At 43.4% G+C, this 22,839-nt stretch overlaps 1 long non-coding RNA gene across 1 annotated transcript in view; it reads right to left on the reverse strand.

The window, feature by feature from the left end:
* The window catches only part of LOC309833675, a 36,685-nt gene extending 15,187 nt beyond the window's left edge, over window positions 1-21,498 (reverse strand). Inside the window, exons 1-3 of the long non-coding RNA XR_014297796.1 lie at window positions 21,390-21,498; window positions 20,130-20,263; window positions 4,682-4,803 (exon numbers count right to left, since the gene is read on the reverse strand). This is a non-coding gene — a long non-coding RNA (uncharacterized lncRNA). The remainder of the gene's footprint in view (window positions 1-4,681; window positions 4,804-20,129; window positions 20,264-21,389) is intronic.
* Between the last annotated feature and the right edge of the window lie 1,341 nt (window positions 21,499-22,839).

Here is a 22,839-nt window from a genome sequence, read left to right on the forward strand (position 1 = left end):
TCACACAGATCTGACCCACTCCTCTGCAAGGCTTTCCACATATTAAGTCAACAACCACACTATTTAATTCCTCAATAAAATGACCTTATAACAATATAGCACTAGAGGTTTGATTTAACTAACTCATTAAGACAAAAATTCTCTGTATATGTGTTGGGGGTGTGGGTAGTATAGGAGATACAAAGGTGACAGGGACAGCTTTCCCTGATTTTGCCAATTCTGCCACAATCTTAACCCCAATAATCAAGGAGGGTCAGTCCAATCTGGGTAACTATATGTGACAATTCATTCAATAAATGTTTGCTGAATGCCACACGCTGAACTAGTTGTGGGGATATAGCATTGAGTAAAATCACTGCCCTAGTGGAATTGCCAGGTCAGTGAGGAAGACAGACATTAATCAAAATATTACATAAACATATCATTACTAACTATGATGAAGGGTTAGGTAAAAGTATAGGGCACTAGGGGCATTTAGAACAGGAAGACCTGATAGGGTCTGAGGGTTCCTAGATACCTACGGACTTCAGGGTTCTTTTAATTCAGCGCCCTATCTTCCTTCCCGTTCCCCTTCCTCCCTCCCTCCTTACTTCCTGTAGTTAATATTTACTTCAAAAAAATTACTTTTTTTCTATGTAGAGAGGATGATACTAGGTTCTTTATGGTCTCATCTGCTTCATAGAGCAAACTTACAATTTAGTGCTTTAGGACAAAACTGTCTGTTAAGAAAAGCCAAACCACACTTTACAGTGAGAACTATATATAATTCATGATGACCTGAATTAGCACTCAACCGGCTGCAGATGACAAAAATCCAAATCACACTTTCAAAAGGAAAAAAAAAAAGGGAAAGCCTAGACCCATGTAAAAGAGACATCCAGAGTTAGACTAGCTTAAGGTATGGTTAGATCCTGGTGCTCAAAAGATGTCATTTAGTCTCCATCTCTTTCGATCTTGCAGCTCAGTTTTCATCTGTGTTGGCTTCAGAACTCCCCCTGGTCACCAGCAGCCTCAGGATTACGTACATTCTACAGGATTGGCAATCCAGTTGGAAAAGAAATGAGAATTCACTACTTAACAGTTCCAGTGAAAGTCCAGAGTCCTGACTGGCCTGAATTTCAGACCATGCCCATGCTAACTGCCATTCTCTGACTGGCACAGTCATGTGTCCTCCATCTAGAACCAAAGGATGGACTTTACTACACCAGAACCTGATCTGAGAGTAGGAAGGAGGTGGTCCCTCAGAGTGAATCAAGGTGCTCTTATCTAAGACGGGAGAATGATGCTGGGCAGTGAAAGCCCACTCATCTCTACTGTCTTCAAAGTTTGGAATTACAGTGGATGTTAAGACTAAACAATAGGTTCTTCCATCAACTGAGTCTTCCTCCTTAAGGAATGAGCAAGAGTGCTTATTTAGGGCTTCCCTGGTGACGCAGTGGTTGAGAGTCCGCCTGCCAATGCAGGGGACACGGGTTCATGCCCCGGTCCGGGAAGATCCCACATGCTGCGGAGCGGCTAGGCCCGTGAGCCATGGCTGCTGAGCCTGCACGTCTGGAGCCTGTGCTCTGCAACGGGAGAGGCCACAACAGTGAGAGGCCCGCGTACTGCAAAAAAAAAAGAGTGCTTATTTAGTGTGGCACTGGGTAGATTTGCCCTGTTCCCAATCCAGCTACACGGAGACTTGGCGTCTTTAGGGCCCTCACTGGAGCCTTAATATTTGTTTAGGTACTTGCTCAGAGCAGTCTTCAAGTCCCAATACCTCGTGCAAAACTTTTCCTACCTCCCTTCACTCCCTACACAGGGCTGGCGTGTCTGGGGAGGCCACAGCTCTCCGGCTGTAACAAGCATCCTCAGGGTCTGTGTAAATTACAGGAAAGGAAGTGAAAGACAAGCCCTTTGTTGGCAAGTTTTGTTTCCCTTTTGGAGTCTAAACTGAAAATGGCTTTCCTTGGGCGGAAAGGGGAGTATCAGGACAGTTCCTGGAGCATCCAACAAACAGACCTCCATCAGAAAGAGCTTGGGGCGGGGGTGGGGGTGGATCACTGTTAAACAGTCTGTGAGTTACACAGCACTACAGCAATCATATGTTAGCTGCAACCACCTGCACCTTGGGCATATTACAGAAGTGCCTGGATCCCCCTATCCAATAGCCTTTTGCAATTTCTGCAAATTCCCAGCAGCTAATACTCTTAGCAGTCCCTTCTGGCTCTGGCTCCAGCTCCTGCTGGACTTTTAATCTCACTCACATCTCACCTCCTGAAGCTGGTCTCTTCCCTCTGCTGAGTTATCCCAGATATGGGACTTGTTTCCCTTTCTCCATGCTTTACCAAAAAGAAAAATATACACATATACCAACTCCATCAAAACACTATGTGTTCATCAGCCTTTCCTAAAGTTATGAAAAGACAGATGGGTTTTATATTACCATGTTGCTTGGCTCCTTCACCCTCTCCAGACACTTCTCTCATTTGGGAGGGGTCTCCCCTTCCCTCAGGAAACTAAATTCCCCTCATATTATTCAGAGCAACTTAGCTCTCCATCCCCCTACCTCTGACACCCAACAAACCATAGCTAGAGTCAGCCCACTATGAACCACCTACTCCAGGTTCCACTCTGACCAGCACTATGGAACATAAAGAAGTTTAAGTTTTGAACTTTCACTCTCTCACCACTACCATTCTGTGGTGGAATGCTTTTTTCCCCTAAGAATATGAATTGTACTACCCTTTTTAGAACAGAACTGGCTGTAGTCAGTTTTGGTTTTAAATAAGTTTCTATTACATCGCTCTATGTGAACTCTCCAGCTCAGAGAAAAGCCTACATTACAAGTCTAAACCAATTCCCATACACCCATATTGGGGTCTACTGACACTGAGAATGTGATTAAGGAACACAGTGCTTCTGACCCAAAGAAGGACAAAGGGGTTATATGTAAGTCCTTGTGCCACCCTGCAATAGAATTCCTACTGTTTCCAGGCTGGAGTTCTGGAGCTTCAACCGCCAGGGAACTAGGCAAAACTAAGGTGTCAGTTTCAAGGATTCCTTTCACCTCGGTTGGTGGGTGCCTAAAACCAGCTGAGAGGCTTCTCCAAAGGAGAAGTAAGGACAAATGCAAGGAGCAGGTTTCCTCCCAAGACCTAGGGCAGCTCTAATAACCCTCGCCTTCCTAGGCCACTCAGGTAATTTTCCCTTTCTAAGGAGAAGAAGCAAGAAAGGCCTCCCTAAGGAGGCCCCTGTCCCTTCCATTGCATCTGAGGCAGGAGGCTGAGAGGCTCTGCAAGGCTATATATACCAAAAAGGAGAAAATCCTAGGCAAGAAGAATTCTGAGCTTTGAATTCCTTTGTTCGTCACACCAGAAACTGCAACTGTAGGCACCATGGCCCAGTAGCCTTCCTCAGGAATCCTTTTCGTTCCAGGAAGGGAGGGGTAGTGAGAGGTCCCTAAATTCTTCACAGAGGCTAAAATTTATAATACCAGATTCAACAAAGAGAGGAAGAGGTGAGGATGGGAAATAAATCTTCTATCTTACATGAAGAGAAGACAAAACTTGATGTTTCATTTGTTAATGTCATAATTATAATAATACAGCCTTAAATATTGTTTAACCTAAAGGAACCCTCTAATAAAATTTAAAACTGGATGAACACATTCCAAATCAAATAAATAGGAATATTAAAAAAAAAATTAATAGGGGCCTTTCTCACCTTCTGAGATGGCCCACACTCTGTCTGTGGAGTGTGTTTCTCCCAAGGCCGCTCTTGCCTTCTGAGGTGGCCCACATTCTGTCTGTGAAGTGTGTTTCTCTCTAAATAAATCCACTTCTCACCTATCACTTTGTCTCTCACTGAATTCTTTCTGTGATGAGACATCAAGAATCTGAGCTTCATTAAGTCCTGAGACCAGCTAGACCAACTCCCGCTCATCATCAACACCACTGGGGACGTCTTCTGTGCCGTTTCTTTGTGACTTTTTGGGCACTAGCACCTGGTTGGGAGACTACCTTGGAAGGGATAGCAACTAAAATCATATTTTTTACTCTGATGCTGTTACAACAAGTGCTTCACCATCAAGGAGATTCATAGAAAAGCTATGGAAACAATTACAACTGTTCCACACCAAGATGATGGCTATGCGAGGATTCCAGCCCATACTGACTTAAACAAGGAGCTGTCCTGCCCCTGGGGCCCCTAGATCAGGCATCCAAAGATTGTTACTCCCTGACAGGCAGGGTTGATGCCCCTACTCAGCCTTGAAGCAGTTACATAAGACAGACCATCGCCCTTCTGATTCCCATAAGAATATGGGAATAAAATCTCTGAAGGGGAGAATGAAACGTGAGGGAAGGAGGCAGGGCACAACCTTTGAGAGAATGACATAGCCCGAGGACATGACTTAAACTTATTAAAACCACATGGGTCCAAGATGGCAGACAAGTCAACTTCCACTAGACCTTGAGCCTCAGTATATGCTCACGTCAGCAAGCTAAACAACACACCCACAGGCGCCATGACAGTTCCAAGACCAACAATAAGCATCAAAAAGTGGGCGGTGGCCCAATTCCTAGAAATCCCCGCCCCTTACTAAAATAGCTGGAATACTCCTCCCACTCATTAGCCTAGGAAATTACCTACTGTATACCTGCTTTATACTGACAACCCCATACCCTGGTGCCTTTCTCACCTTCTAAGATGGCCCATACTCTGCCTGTGGAGTGTGTTTCTCCCAAGGCCAGTCTTGCCTTCTGAGATGACCCACACTCTGTCTGTGGAGTGTGTTTCTCTCTAAATAAATCCACTTCTTACCTAAAAAAAAAAAAAAAAAAGAAAAATTAATAGGAACATTCTATTCATATTGCTCTGTACTTGCTTCTTTTTTTTGGGGGAGGGAGTGGATGTGAATTTATTTACATTAAGGCCTTATGAAGGCATAAAAAGGTTACATTTTGTGGCATATTTAACAAAATGTACTGACTGAAAATAAAGCTGGAATTGTCCCCAGAAAACTCAGGACCCTTAGTCTCACTAGGCTCTTTATAGCAGTCCTGTAGGGTATACTTGCTCTTTTCACTGATACAGAACCTACTTCAATGTTTTCATGGCCACATAGCATTTCACAGTCCCTACTCGTGGATATTTACCAATGCAATAAACATTCTTGTCCAGAGAACTCTGTGCTCAAGGATACGCACTTCTTTAGACAAAATTCTAGTTTGGGGGCTTCCCTGGTGGCACAGTGGTTGGGAGTCCGCCTGCCAATGCAGGGGACACGGGTTCGTGCCCCAGTCCGGGAGGATCCCACATGCCGCGGAGCGGCTGGGCCTGTGAGTCATGGCCGCTGGGCCTGCGCGTCTGGAGCCTGTGCTCCACAGCGGGAGAGGCCACAACAGTGAGAGGACCGCGTACCGCAAAAAAAAAAAAAAAAAAAAAATTCTAGTTTGCCCTGCTGTGACTTGCCTATTTGTATTTTTTGCCCATTTTCTATAGGACTTGTTGTCTTTTCCTTACTGATTTTTAGAAACCTTTTATAGATTATAAATACTAATCCATTGGTTTTTTTTTTTAGGCTACATTAGGTCTTTGTTGCTGCGCGCAGGCTTTCTCTAGTTATGGCGAGTGGGGGCTGCTCTTCGTTGTGGTGCACGGGCTTCTCATTGCAGTGGCTTCTCTTGTTGCGGAGCACGGGCTCTAGGTGCATGGGCTTCAGTAGTTGCAGCACACAGGCTCAGCAGTCGTGGCGTGCGGGCTTCAGTAGTTGTGGAACATGGGCCCTAGAGTGCACGGGCTTCAGTAGTTGTGGCGCACAGGCTTAGTTGCTCCACAGCATGTAGGATCCTCCCGGACCAGGGCTCGAATCCACATCCCCTGCCTTGGCAGGCAGATTCTTAACCACTGTACCACCAGGGAAGTCCCTTAATCCATTGTTTATCACATACATTGCAAAAATTTTCTCCCAGCCTGTTGGTTCTCTTCTAACTTTGTTTATGATGACTTTGCCATACAGAAGTTTCTCATTTTTATGTGACAAAACCAATTACAAACAATTTGGAAAGTACTGCCATGGGAGCAATGCATTCCAAGCTCTGAGCCACACAGCCTCTTCTGCTAGGGGCCACATAGCTGTGCTTAGTAGGTTCCTGTGGTGAAATGGCTGGTTAGGCAATCATTTTCTGAGCTGTTCACGTCTGGTTTTACAGCCAAGGTGGCGGTGTAAATTAATCAAGTTAAGAAGGAGCAAAAGAATTGTGAAGATTTTACTTGCTTGCTCGTTTTCATCTATTCGGAGGCTTCTTTCTTAAATGTTTGGAGTCATGTACTAACAATGTCAAAGAAATCCTGAGCCACTGAAAATCCAAAAACATCTTTATAAACAATAATCTGAGTATTTCCAGACCCTTTCAAATGTGGGCTTTAGGGCACTATTTGCTGTCACTGTGGAGGGAAAAATACATTCCAGACCCCACAGGAACAGAAAGGCTCAAGAGTCAAATGACTCCTAAAGTTTCAAGCAAGAAACCTTTAGAGTTTCCCTTCAGCCTCTCACAGATGATTAGCACTGGCCCCAGTCTGATCCTGAACAGTTCAAAAAACCCTAGTGGCCAAATGGGATTTTGCCTGCAAGAGTACTTAGTCCCTGTTGCTGCAAACTGTGCCTACAGGCCCAATACTTTGTGGAGGCCATCCCACTTGGCCAGAACTACCTGCCGCCCCACTACTGAAACTCCACAGTATTTAGGCCAGCTGTGCAGAAGACAGGCCTAAAAGATGGTTCTGGCCTCCTTTCCCCTAGCTGAAACCTGACAGTCCTTAAGGAACTTGGTTTCTAAACAATGAAGGTTCTGCCATAAAATCATCCTTCAGTATCCAGTGGTACCAAAAGGAGAAACAGATGGTCTGTCTCAATGCTGCTTTAACACCATTACGCCTATAACCTTAAAAAAAATCCTTCCTTTGCTGAGGCCTATACCAAGCAACAATGCTCCTCCTCACTTCTGTAAGCTGTTGACCTCCTGGTCATCAAGGACTTGGCCCCTTGATCAGAGTCTGCCTTTCCACTCCAAGTCACACCTTTTGCCTGCTCATGGTCTCCTATATCCTCCTATATTTCTACCTCTCCTTGTCTTGTCTTCTACAGTTTCTTCTTCAACTTCATTGAGATTTCCAGCCTCTCGATACCCACCCCCCTCATCGCTTTGCTGCCTATCAGTCCTCTCCTAGATTCACTTCTTTCTCTAGTCAAGTAGACAACCACTCTACTACCAATATCCGAGACTCCCCTTACTCCAGGTCTTCCACTTACCCCACAAAACACAGCTCCTGTTTGAATATGAATGTCCTCTGCTTTAACCCCCAAGTTGCTGAGCACTGCTAAAGCAATCATTTATCATGAGGGCTACTTCCTCTAGAAAGTCACTGTCTCCAATATTAGCTGGGTCTTTAGCACGGCTCAGCTGTCCTCCTCCGTGTCTGCAGATTACAGCCACTGGCACAACGGATTTTAAAAAACATGCCACTGTCCCCACTATCCCACCTGCTCCCAGCAGATGACTTCAATTTCTTCTGCCCAGAGAAAACAAAGCCCAACAGAAAGAAACTGTCTCCTCAAAATACCAAATCCCTCTGCCCCATCACATCCCTCACCCCTATCAAATGAGAGTTAAAAGTGCTCAAGAGGGCTTCCCTGGTGGCGCAGTTGTTGAGAGTCCGCCTGCCGATGCAGGGGACACGGGTTCGTGTCCCAGTCTGGGAAGATCCCACATGCCGCGGAGCGGCTGGGCCCATGAGCCATGTCTGCTGAGCCTGCGTGTCTGGAGCCTGTAAAGTGCTCAAGAGAGTACTAGCAAAAGGTAGGAAAGCAATAAATGCTGATGTGGTGGTGATGCAGTTAAAATCAGCGATGGCTTTGTCCTTTGTTCAGTTCAAGTTTAATCTCTCTACCGATTCTTAAGATACAGTAGACCCTTCTCCCCTGGAGCCTTGCTCAACAATTTTTATTTCTCTTTTCTGTCTTCAACTTCTCCCTCTCTTCTAGCTCTTTCCCCACTGCACAAGGTCATGCTTGGGTCTCAAAAAACAAATAACCCTCCCTAGATCCTGCGTTCCCCCTTCACCAACTCTCCTCTCTTCACAGACAAGCTTCTTGAAAGAGTGGCCTCCCTGATGGGGTCCACACCCTTGCCTCCATCTGCTAGCTGCAGAGATACTATCTAATAAAAGAGAGTGGACTGCTCTTATTTACCAACGGTCTGCCCTTCGGAAAACTGCTCTAGAGATTAGCAAAGAAACACGGTGAAAAGAAATACACTGTGTTGTGATTAATTCAGAACTTTAATAATATAAATGAAAAGAACAGATTTTCCTTTGTATCAACACTACTTCTGACTAAGGTATAAGCAAGATCGTTTAAAGTGTTAAGACAAAGAAACGTGTTTTCACAAAATTCTGATTCTCTAGATCCAAAGGTAAAAATCATCTCTCCTCTCTGAGTTCCCACAGCATTAGTCTTATACCTGTCATATCCTATCAGTTTATATCAAATTATCATAAAACTCTCTGCAGTTAATAAATAATTAATAAATGAATGCTTATTATTATAGATTGGATAATTCTAATAATAGATCTACTCAACCAATTAAATCAGGCCCCGTGAAGATCCTCCACTGACATTTTGCTTAGTATTAGGCTTTTTTTACACACTGAATTTCACAAAGTTACATTCACTCATTCACATCCTGTAATTTAGGTTTTCACTTATTTAAATGTACCTTAAAAATATCAAATACTAAGGCATTACCATGTCATTTGGTGTTCAGTCTGAAAAGACTAAGGTAGAAGTCAATGAGGCAGGAATTACCCAATCTGAGGGATGTGAGCAGGGCATTCTGGGGGAAGGAGTGCATCTTCCCTGCCTCACCTGAAAAACAGCCCAAGAGACGCTCCTCCAGGAGGGAAGGAGACGCCCTCTCACACCGTCTGCCCCTTCTGCCTCAGCCCCTTCACAAGATCTGAGTGTTCAGTTCCCTGGCACAGGCACGGCTTTGCCATTCCCGGACCTCCCGAAGTGTGTTCATTTCTGAACCAAGGAAGTCTGCCTAGAAAATCTCAAAAGCTTTTCTCTGATACAAATAACTGCACATTATTTAAAGCATGAAAATCAAATTTGATTTTGAAAAGCAGGTTCAGTGCTTAAAGAAACCCAGTGGTAAATCCTTTTGTGGATATGAAGAATCTCCATGTCCTCGTCCCCCAACCACCCTCAATGTAACTGTTAGATCATCTGTATGAAATCAATAATTCTCCTAAAGCAGAACATGGAGACTGGTGTCAGAAGCTTCTTCCAAAGCACTGATTCCTGCCCCCACAGTCCTGCTGAAGAAGCCAGTCTTTAATCCTCACCCAGGCAGAAATACGGGCTTGGAGGACTGTGTAAGGGTAAAAAGGCGGCCAGGAAAGCATGCCAGGAAACACAGGGCAGGGCCAGGTGACAGGCCCCAGTCCCTCTAGAGCCAGTACCAGAACCTCCCAATTTGCTTTACCCTTGTAGAGGGTGTAATTTCCAGCAGTGCTAAAATAAAATCACCAATGGCACACAGCCAAAGGGCAGGGCCAGGCTGGGTAAGCAAAAGCCAGGGATGCGCCTGAGAGACTCCTGATTTAGAATCCAAGCAGTGAGGAGCAAAGGCAGTGGACAGCCTCTACAGAGGTCTTATAAAGTAGCTGCCTTCTCTGAGTAAATCCAGGTTGCCAACAGGAAATCTCCTACCTCCATGGGCCTCCTTACTTGCTCCAGAGACTTCCTCAGCAGCCTGACCTTTTTAGGAGGAAAGATCATGAGACTGGGACTCAAGTGACACCAGCATACTGGTTTTGGAAATGTCCCTTCTCTATGGAGTCACCAGCTCACAGAGCAGAAACTTCCCATGGTGTGCCCCCATTTCCTCCCCCTGCCAATACAGAATCTAAGACTTGTCCCCAAACCACCCAGCCAAGCTATAGTGTGAGGCTGTGGAAAGAATGCTTCATACAGTTCAACACGCCTGGGGAGAAAGATTCCTTCAGTCCTTCACTTGTTCACGCGCTCATTCATTCACCCAGTTTCCAAGCACTATTACTGCCCACTGTGCTCCAAGCACTCGGCTGCAAGGATGCCTTGCAAGATTCTTAGCGGACACCAGTCTGGCAATTGCCTAAGAACCTCTTTAAAGTGGACCCTGTTGATTCGAACTTCTGACAGGAAATAACTGCTTTTTGTGTCTATGCTATCAGGATGGGTTAGGTAAATAATTTAATCCCATAAATATGACTGTCAGTTGGAAAACTGCAGTGACTTATGAGACTTCTGGTTTTCTACCCATTAAAGCAGGTCTTCTCATAAAGCACAGCAAGATCCTTTTTGACCCACCTCTTAGAGAAATGGAAATAAAAACAAAAATAAACAAATGGGACCTAATGAAACTTCAAAGCTTTTGCACAGCAAAGGAAACCATAAACAAGACCAAAAGACAACCCTCAGAATGGGAGAAAATATTTGCAAATGAAGCAACTGACAAAGGATTAATCTCCAAAATTTATAAGCAGCTCATGCAGCTCAATAACAAAAAAACAAACAACCCAATCCAAAAATGGGCAGAAGACCTAAATAGACATTTCTCCAAAGAAGATATACAGACTGCCAACAAACACATGAAAGAATGCTCAATATCATTAATCATTAGAGAAATGCAAATCAAAACTACAATGAGATATCATCTCACACCAGTCAGAATGGCCATCATCAAAAAATCTAGAAACAATAAATGCTGGAGAGGGTGTGGAGAAAAGGGAACACTCTTGCACTGCTGGTGGGAATGTGAATTGGTACAGCCACTATGGAGAACAGTATGGAGGTTCCTTAAAAAACTACAAATAGAAATATCATATGACCCAGCAATCCCACTACTGGGCATATACCCTGAGAAAACCATAATTCAAAAGGAGTCATGTACCAAAATGTTCATTGCAGCTCTATTTACAATAGCCCGGAGATAGAAACAACCTAAGTGCCCATCATCGGATGAATGCATAAAGAAGATGTGGCACATATATACAATAGAATATTACTCAGCCATAAAAAGAAACGAAATTCAGCTATTTGTAATGAGGTGAATAGACCTAGAGTCTGTCATACAGAGTGAAGTAAGTCAGAAAGAGAAAGACAAATACCGTATGCTAACACACATATATGGAATTTAAGAAAAAAAAAATGTCATGAAGAACCTAGGGGTAAGACAGGAATAAGACACAGACCTACCAGAGAATGGACTTGAGGATATGGGGAGGGGGAAGGGTAAGCTGTGACAAAGCGAGAGAGAGGCATGGACATATATACACTACCAAACGTAAGGTAGATAGCTAGTGGGAAGCAGCCGCATAGCACAGGGAGATCAGCTCGGTGCTTTATGACTGCCTGGAGGGGTGGGATAGGGAGGGTGGGAGGGAGGGAGACGCAAGAGGGAAGAGATATGGGAACATATGTATATGTATAACTGATTCACTTTGTTACAAAGCAGAAACTAACACACCATTGTAGAGCAATTATACTCCAATAAAGATGTAAAAAAAAAAATAAAAAAAATAAAAAAACAAAAAACAGGTCTTAGGATCTCTACAAGCTAATGCATACACAAGTGAGTTAACCATGTGATTCCAAAAGTAAACAAACCTAATGACTTCACAAAAAAAATCTTTTTTTCATATAATTAATTCAGACAAACCCTTCCTTCATAGGTCTAAGTCAATATGTTTTTATTGTATTGCTCTCAAAAGAATGAAGCCAGAATTCAATAAACCACTAAGTTACAACCCTAACTCTGCTGTAACCAAACTAGACAACCTTACTTAAAACACCTCAAGCTATTTATGAATAGATTAGGACTTTTTTTGTCCTTTTGAATTCTATGGAACATCCAACATTCTCTGGTTAGAGGAATGTCAGGGCCTACAAGGGACAGGGGACAGGGCGGTGACTGTGAGTGACTTGTCTTCCCTGGCTCTCTTCTTCCTCCCACCTCTTAACTGTGGGTACTGCTAGCTCCAGGCTACAGCTTTTGCTCTAGTCTTTCCCTCCTTGGAAAATTCATCTCTAAGAGATGGAGAGTAGAGAAGTGAGAAATGGAATTTGAGTCCTGAATACCTTAGTTTGAGTCCTAATTCTCTAACTGAACTTCAGTTCTAGTAAGGAGTAAAGTAATAAAGCATCGTATACAGGATTGTGTTAAATAAGCTGCTGTATATAATGGCCTTTGTAAACGGCAGATTGATTTTAAAATAATGCTGTGGCTGTTGTTTTATTATGATTACTGCCCAATCCTACCTCTCCTCAAGCTCTACTCTCAGGTTCCAACTGAGACCAATGTCACACTCCTCTCCAGAGTCTGCCAAGACTGCCAACAGGAAAGGGAGAACCAAGATATGACCCACCCTTCCTTCAAGAATCTCAAGGGTGTCAAATCTAGAGAGTTCCCACTCCTACCTATTACCTCTATTTTTACAGGTAACTTTTTCTCTAAATGGGAATCCCCACCCTAAAGAACATTTCTTTTCAGATATACCTCTAGCCCTTCAAATTCAACTCCAAGAAACAAATTTGTCTCCCCTTCTAGAACAGTGGTTCTCCTTTCCAGTTACCCCATACTTGTCATGACGAGTAATTTTCCAACTTCACAGGGCAAACACTTTGGCATTATCAGTGACTTGTTATTCTTTCTTCTTTATCCTCTTCCTGCCTGACAGACTACCAGACTAGTGGTTTCTTCTATGAAATGTCCTTCAGATTGGTTCTTTTCCTTATAATCCCATTGCCTACCCCAGCTGACACCTTATTTTCATATTACAGGCCTGAACTGCCACTATAGATTCCTAACTGGTTTCCCTAACCTCATTTTTCATTTCATTCATTTCATGCATTCATACCATAAAACCTTCCTACTTTTATCACCACTATTCATTACCTAGCCCATCAAGGTTTAAAAGAAAATTGTCTGGTTTCAGTCCACCTACCACCCTCAAGTCAGAATCTATTTCCTATTTTTCTTAAATAAATAAGTTTATTTATTTATTTAGGCTGCATTAGGTCTTATTTGCTGCGCACGGGCTTTCTCTAGTTGTGGTGAGCGGGGACTATTCTTCATTGTGGTGCACAGGCTTCTCATTGAGGTGGCTTCTCTTGTTGGCGGAGCACGGGCTCTAGGTGCACGGGCTTCAGTAGTTGTGGCACGTAGGCTCAGTAGTTGTGGCTCGCAGGCTCTAGAGCACAGGCTCAGTAGTTGGGGCGCACAGGCTTAGTCGTTCTGAGGCATGTGGGATCTTCCCGAACGAGGGCTCGAACCCTTGTGCCCTACATTGGAAGGTGGATTCTTAACCACTGCACCACCAGAGAAGTCCCCTATTTTTTTAAAGTGGCTTTTCTTTTTCTGAATTAGAAAAGATAATTTCTGTTAACAATGTGTTGTATGATTTTTAAAATATATACACACAGCTATGGCTATATTTATCTCAACTGAAATAGGTTCATATGCTATATATTTTTTCATGTATATACTGTAGCTATCTTTCTGTGATAATAATTATACATTTACTTCATGTACCGCTGTATGGACATACCACTATTTATTTGACCAATCCCCTATCAATGGCTATTTTGATTGCTTTATAAACTCTGTAATAAATATCATCACACATACATCTCTGTACACTTGCCCTTAGGATAAATACCTAGAAGTTGAATCGCTGGTTTAAGAGCATGTGTACTTTAAATCTGTTACATATTGCCAAAACTGAACTTCAGAGAGAATGGATTAATATTTATTCCCAGCAACAGAGTATGAGATCCTGTTTCCTCCAGTCCTCGACAGTAATAAATATTTTCTTCTTTTTAATATTTGTCAATCTAACAGTTGAAAAATGATATTTCATTTCTGTTTGTTTTCTGGATTATAAATAACAGCTTTTTTCTATATGCTTTATTGGCCATATTTAGTTTTCCATGACTTTTCCCTTTTTCTTTTTGTGTTTTTTTCCTATTGATTTGTAAGAGCTTTGTACACATTAGAGATGTTGAAAACTTTTTTTAACCAGTTGACACCTACTTTTTATTTTGTTTATGGTACTTGTTGTGATTTTTTTTAAGCTAATCCACCACACTTTTTCCTTTATGGTTTCTGCCTTTGGTACCACACTAAAAAAACTATTTTCTAGTACACTTATCACTTTAGTTTTTATGTAAAAATCTTTAACACAACATTGTAAATCAACTATACTCTAATAAAAAATAATTTAAAAAAGTAAAATAAAATGAAAATAATAATAATTTTAAAAATAAAAATATTTATCTAAAATTTATTTTACTAGAAGGTGACAGATTTTCTTTTAAATGGTTAGCCATTTGTCCTAAACAGTATCATCTGCCACTGAAACCTAAGTCTGTTTGGGTCATTCAAATCTATTCTGAGCTCTACTCCCCAACAAGAATTCTTCTTCCCAGTTAGATGAGTTTTTTCATTGCCCACAATAGGTTTTATGTAGGTTGCTGTTTATATTTACATTGTCTCTTACCTTCCCTCCAGAGATCCTTCAAAGCAAAACTATTTCTGGGGTAAGAAGTAGTAAATGCTATTTAAAACAAGAAATACTTCCAGGGCTTCCCTGGTGGCACAGTGGTTGAGAGTCCACCTGCCGTTGCAGGGGACATGGGTTCGTGCCCCAGTCCGGGAAGATCCCACATGCCACAGAGCGGCTGGGCCCATGAGCCATGGCCGCTGAGCCTGCGCGTCTGGAGCCTGTGCTCCGCAACGGGAGAGGCCACAACAGTGAGAGGCCCGTGTACTGCAAAAAATAAAAAAATAAAATAAAATAAAATAAAACAAGAAATACTTCCAAAAGAGAGAAGATAATATAGAAGAACACATAAGAGGTTCTACAAATCCTTTGTGTGGCTAAGAAGTAGATGAGCTTTTTATTCAGCAGAGCCCTTCAGTGGACCTTGGATATACAGAGGTGAACCTGGGAGGCGAAGTTAGAGTTCAATTGCTTTGCATAATAAAGTAAGAAGTATTTGGAGGCTTAGTGGCAATAGAGTGAGGAAGGTTTGCAAAGGAAAGAAAGATAAGATTGTAAGAGACACCAAGGCCACATATATGGGTGATATTAATGAATCCCTAATGGAAAGGTGGGCAAATTACTTTAAGGGAAAGGGATAGCCAGTATGAGAATTCAAGTTGCTTACTTTGCTGCAATGTAAAATACTCTCCATTACCCAAACTTTAATAAAGTCCGCTACACACAAAAGGCTTTAAGCTGTGAGATATCTGAGTTCTACCATCTGGTTCGATGTGGATGGAAACAGGAACAGCATTCTTGAGACAATAAGACTGTCTATAATCTGAACTAATTTAATGGGAGCAAGAGATCAAAATCAGTGACTATAAATACATGAGCTCCCAAGAAACTGGTGAATTCCGGGTGAAGGAATCAGAGTTTCCACAAGTTGCAGAATGACACCTTGAGCCAAAAGTTTAAGGGAAAAGATGGTTCCAGCTAACTAATGTGTTACACTATGATATTCAATTCTCAGAACCTCTTAAACAGAATCAAACTGCATGAGGTACAACAGTGATGAACAGAAGTAGCTGGTAGAGGAGGTGCTGATCACTCTGCTTGCACAAGAAACAAGCTGAGGACTGTCGCTTCACCATTGCACATGCTCCCAAAGGGGTCTTGCAGTCCCTACCCCACCTAAGGTGTCCTCAGTCGACTCTCACCTCTTCCACGAAGCTTTCTCCCAAGGTTTTAGCCCTCAGATGTTTCCTTTCCAGAATTTCCAGTTTACTTAAAATCTAAACCTCAGATTAACCTTTATTTTTTCTATCTGTTAATTTCTCTGTGGAATTCAACTGTACATGCCATGCAGATGAGAATTACATGAAAGAAAAGGAAAAGAAAAAGAAAAGAAAAGAAACAAGCCACCTACACACATCCTAAACATCTTATATTACACTCAGAGCCTATTACATTCTTGGTGGTGGAACAGTGCAAGACACTGATGCAGAAGCAAGTTTACTAATCAACTTAGATGGTGATGCTCCTGAATCAAGGAACAAAGTGAGAGGAATAAAAACAGGAAGGAATGCAGGAATAGGGAGAAGAGGATGGGCTGATGAAGAACGTAATCTGGCTTAAGACACCCAGGTTATAATATCAATAGTGTATGGTCATCATGAGTCAGGAACTAGAAGAGAGATTTAGGTTGGAGATAGAGATCTGAGAGTTTTTGATAAGCACAGATGACATCACCCAGGGACAGTTTATAGAGGGAGGAGAGAACAGGTCTAAGGAAAGAATCTTAGGAAATGTCTTCATGTAGGGAGCCTGTTAGGAAAGACTAGTTGGGGAAAGTAAGCCTTCTGCAGTTATAGACAAACTAATAATTATAAACACCTATAGAATGAACAAGTAACTGGCTGGCTCTATTTAAGATCTCTAAATGCCCATTTCAAGCCCTCTTTCCACCTTCCTGCAAGTGAACTCACTCACTGATCTTCACAGTTAAAACCATGGTCTTTCAGAGGAAGTGGCAGAAATGGACAATTGTCACAGGCCAAGGCCCCTAAGGTGGGAGGATGCTATTTGCTGATGTTCAGAGAACACCATACCTAAGGGAAAGTTCAACGCTGAGCCTTTCCATCTAGTTTGTTCTATGATTAGCTCAAGCCAACTGAGTTAAGATCAGCCAAACAAAGATCTCACTCATGACAGGAAAGATCCATATACCAGGGTCTCAAAAGGCCTTAGTCAAGAGCCTTAGTGACTTCTATCTGCTTCAAGGGATCTGTTCCTGTCCTGGTTGAGAATGACATTCAGAGGAAGTGATGGCTTCCACTTTGGTTACCCGCTATGCCCTTGGCACTTAGTCACCCACCCTGACAGATTTAAATGGCTGCAAGACTGCCCTTCCCAGACATGGGTTTATCTTCACTGAAGGACTGAAAAAAATTATTATAGTCTGGACTGCCCATGAGCTATAAAAGAAGAGGGATTTCATAGGCAAAGTAGAAAATTTATAATGTCACACCCATTCCATAAAAATGACCTCCATACCACTTGGCACTGATGCCCATATGTAAAATCAAAATCTTGAACCAGCAGTGAGAACTGGGACTAACGTGGAGATGAACAGTCCCAGAGTGGGAGAGATGGGGTGCCCAAAAGTACTAGAGAAATCCTGGAAGAGGTCAAACCTAGGGAAAGAAGCCTCAGAGAAGCCCTCCTTCCTTGGATCCAAAAGCTGATGTATCTGTGGCCATGATGGCATCACCCCATTCACCATTTCCTGTTTCCACTGGAGGAAAGGGGAAGAGGACCTAAACATGGGAGAAAGAATGTAGCAACCCTACCTCCCTCTCCACCTTGGGCTCCACTCCAGATCAGAGCCGGCCTTCTGCAGACACACAGTTAAGTAGTCACACACATGGTGTGATTCCAGCAGAGACATAAACAGCAGGCGCTCAGTGGGCACTTGTTGAATGAGGAGCCCCAGGAGACATTTCCTATCCCCAAAGAATTTTTTTCACTGACTGTCACATTACCTTTACCTGGAATTCCTCCATTTGATGTCCATTCCTTTAGGATAAAGCCTTGTACTTCCCAAAACTGTGCTCCACCAAGCACCATACTCTGTCAGATTTTAACAATTTTCTTCAGCCAGAAAAAAAAAAGGTTTTCTAGTTAAATAAGTCTAGGAAATGTTATATTCTCTATCTCCCTTTTGGAGCTTTATAAATGCATATTAAAAGCTCTTTTTGAGGCAGAGGCAGTTGGAGAGCTAACATGAAATTCAGGACAGGGGCTCAACTAAGCCTAAGAGCCTTGTTCCAGAAGCATAGCTGTACAGACCAGCAAGACAGCCAATCAGCCCAAAGAGAACAGTAGACAGAGTTCAAGGTGGTCAACACTGGGATAGCAGTGCATGGGCAGAACTCTACTTACCAAAGCGTAGCTGTAGGAAAAGTCTCTAGTATCGGAGAAGGGACCTGGCCCAGAAGAGATTGGAAAGCAAAGGTCATAGCCCCTGATAAGGGGCTGACAGCAGGGTTACAGTCCTGGACAGGGCTAGGGGGTCCTTCTCAGGGAAAAGCCAAAAAAAAGGTGAGATGGAGGAGAGGCAGAGACTGGTGGACAGAACTGTCACTCAGGGCACATGCCCAGGAGTTCCTCCCTGCTGGGGGCACTGGCTCCAAAATCCTGGTGATCAGCAGATCCAGCTACATCACTAGATCTTGTGTATGAGGCTAAGGTGGTTGGGAAGAGAGGTAGGGGTGTGGTATATCCAGAAATTTCCAAAGAACTGTGCTGATTCCAGTAAGGAAGGAGGTTCACATTATGTCAAACTTTAGGAGGTGAGGGGTAGAGACCATTCTTCAGGTAGTTCTCTAGGAAAATGTGCTGAAAGAAGTGAGAACCTTAGAGGCCTGAATGAAGCCGAAAGTCTGATCCAAAGAAAATGCTCCACACTTAGGGTAGAAATGTGGACAAAGTAGAAGTTGAAGCCTGAGGGTAAAGGGCATCCATGAACCCAACTGTGAGGAGCTGGGAAAGGCACTGAGATTTGAGCTGTCTCTGTCAGACTCCCTGAGGGAGGAAAGATGTGAGAATTCAGATCACAAAGGCAGTTTGGGAGCACTGCTAAATGAAAGATGAACAGTCAACCAGTAGCGAATTCAATCCACAAAAGTTGAAGATTGAATCCCAGGTGCTATGCTGGCACCTCTGGCTTAGTTATTTTGGCTCCACAAAGTTAGAGAACAAGAGGGAACTGCACTTTGCATGGATACCCTAAGTGCTTTGTCACTGCTTTGGACAAGGCTTATTTACTTTCTGGTAAAGCCCTATCGCAGCACAGCTCATTGGGAAATCAAGACCAAAAGCTGTCTGTGACCAGCGGCCACTGAGGAAGTACCCTGCCCATGTTGTCATCGGTGGCCTCTTTTGCGCCACCATTTTACATCATTTATGGGAAGCTGCCTCCTGCTTCCTAAGATCTGTGATGGTCTTGTCTGAGGACATCAGAGCAAACCACAGACTCAAAGGTTCTACACTCATTATTACATTCTGCCTGTCAGCTGTTCTCCAGATAACACCATGACTGCATATCCAGCACACTGGTGGGGAAATCTCTCTACCCAGCATCCCCTCTGGAGTTCAAGAGCCTCCATTCCCCCCACTCTCAGCTCCTTATCTTTCCTCAGGCAAAACTGTGAAGAAAACAAGGTGTTTCTGGGGCTTCCCTGGTGGCGCAGTGGTTGAGAGTCCGCCTGCCAATGCAGGGGACACGGGTTTGTGCCCCGGTCCGGGAAGATCCCACATGCCGTGGAGCGGCTGGGCCTGTGAGCCATGGCCGTTGAGCATGCGCGTCCGGAGCCTGTGCTCCACAACGGGAGAGGCCACAACACTGAGAGGCCTGCGTACCGCAAAAATAAATAAATAAATAAATAAAAACAAAAAAACAAAAAAAAAACAAGGTGTTTCTTTAGGAACCCAACTTCTCTTCTCAGGGCCATTATCTCAATCTCAGTGGTGTCTCCTTCCCGTCACTATGACTGGGGGCACAATGCTTTCTCCTCTCTGTCCCTGCCTTAGTCTAGTTCTCAGAAATCAATCTCATAAACTCATTCATACTTCTACTTACATGACCAAGACGCTTCATAATCAAACCCTTTCCTGGAGTTTCTTCATTTTTAATAGGGTCTCAAAAGACTTAAGGGAAAGAAATTTCACTTGTGGAATTCCAAGCAACAGCAAATAGCTGAGGCAAGTCTTTGAGGGTCAAGACGTATTCTTGGTGCCCCCTGAAATTATACCACTTAACAGACCAGCCCTGTCTCTTCTTATTCCATCACCTGACACCCTTAAGCTGTCTCCTCTGCCAGCCAGAGGCCAGGCTCCCCTGGATCTGGGCCAACACCCACCGCCATCTGGTCTCCCTTGAAAAAGCAAAAGGGAGACATCTCTTGTTTACTCAGTAATAATTCACTGTAATAGCCACATAACAGGTGCCACCACCTCCCAGTTCACGCAGTAAGGCCACACCACACCCTCACCTCTGCCGCCATCATGGCTTATTCCTTGGAACACATCAACAGGTTTTATTTGGATGATATGACAGGGCCTCTTAAACAGTACACCAGAGTTACCAGTGGTGTTTTGATAGTGTGAGTTACACTGCAATGAAGACCTAGAGGTAAAGAACAAAGACTTTTTTTAATCCTCCCCTACAGTCAATTGGTTATCTTTCCCACATATGTTGTTGCACCATATCTATATATAGAACCTAGTACTAGTCTATAAACAGGATGCTCTGGCTAAACACGTCTAAACAAGCAAAACTGTGAGATAAAGAAAGATTGTATCTCCCCATCTTCTCTTCTTTCCCCACCCTCCTTTCTTACATCTTGTCAGAGACAGAAGAGCTCTATAAAAACCGCATGGGCTTTGGAATTGGACAGACCTGAGGAGAAATAAATCATAGCTCAGCCTTGTATTAGCTGTCTGACCTTGGGCAAGTTACATAATTTCTTTTTCAGCTTGCCCATGTGCAAAAATGGAAATGATAACTTATTGATTTGTATTATGATATTAAATAAGAAAATATGCAAAGACATCTAATATATGCCTGGCTCTCCAGGAATGTAAGTTTGTTCTTCCCAATCTAGTTTATCGTGTACCTGGTCCCCTCATGTTACACTCTGGTTGTCCAAGGCGTGTGCCACACACAAACTTTCCCTTCCTTTTCCTAAACCCTATCAAAGTTCCCATCCCTTACAAAAGCTAATCTAATCACACTGCTAAAAGGAAAGCAATTCTGATAAAATGAAGTCAAGTAAAACGTGGACGATATTGCTAGGTTCCTATATTAACTCTGTGGGAGATATTTCTTCATTTTAAAAAAAGGGGGGGGAAAGGGGTGTGTGTGGAAATTCAAATGAAAGAAAAGACTTCTAATGATGAAACTCTCCTACAGGACAGGGGATCCGTGTGTTGGTCTCTCTCCCTGCAAGCACAGTCTCTGTGGTAAAGATGAGAAACCATCAGAGATACAGGACACCATCTCAGATTGCTGAATGTCACACCTCAAATCAACAGGTCCAGAATAGAACCTGGGAGCCTTGGCTACCTCTTCTGCTCTGGCCAGCACACACTACTTCCTTAGCCAAGAAGTTACGGTGGTGCTTTTTTCCCTAGGAGGTTTCCAACACTATTTTAAACTCTATGGAAACAAGCAGTAATAGGATTTAATTATGGGTCACAGCCTTGGAACAGCCTATTTGAGGCCTGGGCTCACTTCCAGAATCATACCTTACCTCACTGAATGGTCTCAACAAGGCCCATGTTAATACAGGAAGCAAAGTGGGCCTGCATCTTGACTTCTCTCTCAGTGATCTAGGAAGGAGGAACACAGGAAAATTTCTGGACTTTCCACATCCAGGATCACTGAAGCAGATTACTACAACTAAAAACGGCTGAAGTGTAATCACGTGGCACAAAATGCTATGCTGACTATAAATCACAACTCAGCATGGGAGTTCTCATTGTGAGGGACTCTTTAGCAGTGCGCATGTTCTACTTGACCTTCTTGGCAAGGCCCCAGGGAGCCCGGAGCATAGCCCAGGCTGGGCTCTCAGTGGTCTGGACACCACTGCGGGGTGAAAGGGGCTGGCTGGCAGCTTCAGCAGATGGAGTTAAGAGGAAATGAAGGTGAAGTCCAAGGTAAGGAAGGGGCTGGTCCAGGCAGGATTATCTGACAGCACATGCTCAGGGAACTGGCAAAGCAGAAACAATAATAACAAATGTTTTAAATTATTTTATATTTACCCAGGTAGTCACCATGGTAAATATCAAAATTTTGCTGGGTTTTCCTTATACTTTGCTAGATTTCCTTACACTTATTTTGTGTTTAATATTGTTTTTGAAATATATACTGAGGGCTAAAATTACGAGGAACATCATAATCTTCCTATTGCTTAGGCCTCTAAAGTTCTTTTCTGTGTTTTTTTATAAATTTATTTATTTATTATTTATTTTTGGCTGCGTTGGGTCTTCGTTGCTGTGCGCAGGCTTTCTCTAGTTGTGGTGAGCAGGGGATACTCTTGGTTGTGGTGTGTGGGCTTCTCGTTCCGGTGGCTTCTCTTGTTGTGGAGCATAGGCTCTAGGCGCGCGGGCTTCAGTAGTTGTGGCACATGGGCTCAGTAGCCGTGGCTCGCGGGCTCTAGAGCGCAGGCTCAGTAGTTGTGGCGCACGGGCTTAGTTGCTCCGCGGCAACTGATCTTCCCGGATCAGGGCACGAACCTGTGTCCCCCGCATTGGCGGGTGGACTCTTAACCACTGTGCCACCAGGGAAGCCCCGAGGCCTCTAAAGGTCTTAATCTGGTTCTTGACTTCAGCACGAAGCAAGAAAAACCAGGATTCCAAAGCTTCATGGTCAATATTCATTTTTCCATTCAATAAACATTTCTTCAGGGGCCAATAAGTGCCAAGTCTTTACTCAGTCCTGGGATACAGCAGCAAACAAAACAGATATGGTTCCTGAGTTCCCGGAGCTACAGTTTAGTGAGAGGAGTTGAGAATAAGATCAGGATCCAAAGCAAAAGGTCTATATTAGAAAACAGGCAAGATTCTGTAGCCAGCAATGGGATGCAGAGGGAGGAAACCTCTTCTGGGATGCCAGCAGAAGAGACCACGGCTGACAAGGTGCTGTTCGGGGAGATGAGCTGGGTCAAATAATACCCTTATCCTCCCATTCTTTTTGGCAGG

Source organism: Grampus griseus (assembly GCF_964374135.1).
Source record: "Grampus griseus genome assembly, chromosome: 15".
NCBI lineage: Eukaryota > Metazoa > Chordata > Mammalia > Artiodactyla > Delphinidae > Grampus > Grampus griseus.